The sequence below is a fragment of the Pteropus vampyrus genome, unplaced genomic scaffold (assembly GCF_000151845.1).
Source record: "Pteropus vampyrus isolate Shadow unplaced genomic scaffold, Pvam_2.0 Scaffold48, whole genome shotgun sequence".
Taxonomy (NCBI): Eukaryota; Metazoa; Chordata; class Mammalia; order Chiroptera; family Pteropodidae; genus Pteropus; species Pteropus vampyrus.
In genome coordinates this window covers 3,847,122-3,851,383 of record NW_011888829.1, presented here as the reverse complement: position 1 = coordinate 3,851,383, position 4,262 = coordinate 3,847,122, and positions in this window count along the sequence as shown.

Below are 4,262 nucleotides of genomic sequence, written 5' to 3'. Positions count from 1 at the left end.
CATTGTATGATGGTCAAACCACAGTTTCCGTACAGGAACTTTCTCAGGGCTCTTTGTGTTTTATGAGAGCTAATTAAGGTACATTATATGGTATGATGCATAAATTTACTTAATCAGAAATACACAAACTTCAAGTGTCTCAATCTTCTGATAGCAAATAAGTGAGGATGCTACTCTCAATTTTACTCATCGTTGCATCCCAACCTCCCTAAAGATACTTCACTTTCTATAATGACATGTGACTAAGTGATGGCACCAATTTCTCTCTCTGTCTCTCTAGATATAGATGAGATAGAGATAGAGATAGAGAGAAATATCTGTATTTATATACACATATATATTTATAAAACTTAATTGCTTTCTTATTATATCTGTTGAATTTTTTTTTTTTTTTCCTACTGACACCTCTATAGATTCTTCCACATGAGCCTGGAGACCACTTTTCTAAAAGTTAGAGCAGCAGATGGGATAGAGCCCAGGGAAGAGGAAGAAAGAATGTGGGCCCTTGGGCTCAATGGAACCTCACCTTCGGGGATTCTTTTAGGGTAGGATACAAAGGAATGCTCGGGACAGAAGCCCAATCTAGAATCAAGGGTGTCAAAAATGAAATGGGGGAGAACACTAATAAATGGCTCATTTTTTGTTCAAAGCAGTTTTCTACTTGATTATGCTCTTTATTGACATCTCCAAGGCTCAGCATCCATACTTGTGGAGCCCCAAGAGAGCATGATGGGACTGCAAACACAGGCTGAAGGAATGGGATGTGATACCTCACAAACACAGCGCATATGTGACTTTTAAGGACAAACATGCACGAAATTATAAAAACCCTGCCTGAACAAGAATGTGGATCCATCTAACGTGGATCAGGATATTGTCCTTGGCCCTTCCTGCTGATGGCTTTTTCTTCTCTTAAATCTATCAGTTTAGTGATATTCATGCTGATATACTTCTGATAGACAGATGGAAGAACCACAGAGGAGCTGGGGTTATTTGCTGCTTCCTTGTCTGTGTCTTTGTGTCTTTGGCCAAGTTGGGACACTGTGATTAATATGAGATACAGATGTCAGCTGTGCAATCACTGTCTGATGCTGGCTGGCTGACAGGCTGATTTGGCTATGCAGGTGACAGTTTCCGTTTGCTTGGGCTTGTATCAGTACCTTCGTCCTCCCCAGGAGGAGAGGGTCTCCCTGTGGCAGTTCAAGGATGATGTTCCTTTCCCAGACTATAAGGATGCAAAGGCCAGAGATCAAGCTATTGCTTATGATATTATTTTTGTAATGTTTCCAGCAACTAAAGTAGACTCGTTAAATCACTCTAGACTCATAAGAACCTTTTACTTTCATGCCAACAGATTTCCAAATGAGAGAAATAATTCATGTGATTTATTCAAAATGGATACAGATATGGTTACGAATCCTGTATCTGCCACTTATAAGCTATGTGACTTTGTAGTAAGTTAAATACTGCATTCGGAACCTGACATTCTGCATCCATTAAATAGGAATGATAATACCTACATGATACACTTTTGAGAAGATTAAATGAGATGAGGCATAATAATTCAAGTGACTCGCAGTGGGTTCTTAATAAATGTTAATTTTCCTTGTGTCTTTTTTCTACACTTTTCTTAGATTGTGTAGAAAACACAAGTGTACAAATTTAAAACTTTAAAAAAATGATAACAACAATAAGATTATATATTATGAACTCATACATACAAAGCCAGTGCTTTGTATATGTCATATTGTTTAATTTCCCCAGTAACACTATGAGATATATATTATCTTTATTGTTATCCTCATACAAGAAATAAGGAATCTTAATAAAGCGATAGATTCAAATCCAGCTTTATCTAACTCTGTGGTCTTAGTCGCTCTAAAGATGCCACTCATATTGCCCATATGTTAAAGACATTAATAAGATTTTAATATCAAATAACAAATTAAAAACTGTTAAAACTTAGCTATTACACTCACTAACACCTGGGTGTGCATGAGTGCAAAGACCCCCATGCAAATGCACACGTGTGTACATAGCTGTTGAGTTACAAACTAGAGGCATCACGCATGGATGCTATTTTTGTTCTCAATAGAACATCTGAGTCTCTTAAAGATGGGACTCAGTCACTGATTTTCCAGACAATAATCTGGTTTGTTCACAGACATAAAATACTTTATTTCAGCTCTGTCATTTCATCCCCCAGAAAACTGAATGATTGGCCAGGAAGCTAGTAGGCCCTGTACCACCTTCACTTAACTTATAGTGTGGTCATCTCAAAAAAGCTTTTAGGTTCAGGTAAGTCTGGAAAATTAGAGGTTGGTTAAAGAACAATAAAAAACCTTCTGCAGTCCTCAGCTACCGTGGTCATGTGTATTCCTTCCTGCGGTTTCTCTCACTGAACAACACATTCTCCTCTCCAAAGTCAGCCACTGCTGCTCTCTGTCCACTCCGAGCCCAGGCGAATCTGTCAGTTTGCTGCACACCCTTGTCCTTGAGTGGCCGCCCCGTTTCAGGTAGCTGCACAGCAATCTGGCCTAAAGCAATCAGAATTCAAGTCCTGGGTCTGTACCGACTGTCTCTCTGATTCGTCTGTCTGTTCTTCGTGTCCTCAGATATAACTTCAAGGTGTTTCACTGAATGATTCCCAAGACCAAGTCTAATGTATTTTATTATTTAAGCCTTAACCCCTCTACACAGCTTCCCCACATCAACCTCCTTCTTCAGAGCACCTGGCACTTTCCTCATCAACTCCCTAGTCCCATCTCAGTTGCAGTGCCCGCCTCCCTTAGTAATTTGATGCTGTTGCCTTCCCTTCTCTGTAAAAGCTTCCCTTCTTTTATCTCTGTGACATTCTCCTTTCAGTTTTTCCACATAACTGACAAATTTGTCTGTGGTGCTTACTTTCAGCTTCTGTGATGTTCCGAAAATTCTAGAGACTAAATATGCAAGTATTGCCTCTGAGGTAATACAAGAAGGCTCAGTGGTCAAAAGAATTTTGACTCATCCCCCTTAACTGTGGTTATGCCTAAAACCATGTGAGCAGAGAGAGCATCAGTAATGATAATACCTATTTGAACATGGTGCTTTAAAGACTTACGCGCTTTGTCATTTGATCATTAGTACAATATAGGGAGCAATTTGTAATATGAAGGAGCAGTTTAGGATATGCTGACATTAAGGAAGCAGAAATGAAACCATCATCAAAAGATGTCTTTTGAAATTTTACAGTCTGCATAGCGTAGTCGATATATAGGTATGCTTTTTTATTCTTTTAATTATGACTGTAGTGTAATGAGAAAACAACAAAACTAGTTATCAGAATATCTGGGTTCCAGCCTCAGTTTGTCTTGTTCTAGCTGTGTGACTTGAGACAATTTAATAAATTCAGTAAGTATTTTTAATGCCCATCATATACAAGAAACATACTAGGTACTGCCAAAGATTAGAAGAGAAACTAACATAATCCTTTCCCTCGAAGCTTTACCATTAAATTGGAAAGAAGGAAGAACATTTCATCCCCTTTGTGTGTTGGCTGAAATGCATTATTTCGAAGATACCTTATAGCATCTTCAATGTATTCTTCAATCTAAGAGATAAAATGTAGAGAAATATTATTGGAAAAATCAAAAGTCCTTCAAGAGCCAGATAAATTTATACGGAAAACCTGCCCTGGCAATCCTCTAAAACCTTTACCTGGCTACCTTTAAATTGTATTTTTTATTGAGTACAGAGAGGTTTCATGTGAAGAAGTGTGTGGTCTGCCTCATACCCATCCAAATGCCTAGGAGAAGCTGGTGGCCCTAGTCACTGATTTAACCCTCATTTGTAGAGGCGGGGCAGTGACCCAGGGTAGTTGGGAGCCCAGACTGTTTTCCATTTAACTCTGGAGACGGGCTCAGTGAAGCAAGCATTCCACATGCCAGTGAGCAAAGCCAACACAACTGAAGGTTTTCAGTGTCACCGTTGCCAAAAACACTAAGTAGCATCTAAGCCCCCTTTCTCAGTTGTGTCTCGGTTACTTTCTGATGCTATGTTTTAAAAATATTGGAACCTTAAAATAGTATTAATTCTGAAAGTGCTGCTCTGACTTTGGAAATGGTATACTTGCTCTCATAAATTATACTACTTAGGAGGAAGAAATATGTGTCAGGCACACTGTGGATTGTAGCAGCAGGAATAGGGTTGTGGAGAAAAACTGCTTTGCCTCCAAACCAGGAAGTTAGTTGGCCCTCGATCCTTCTGAAATGGAAAGAAAAGAG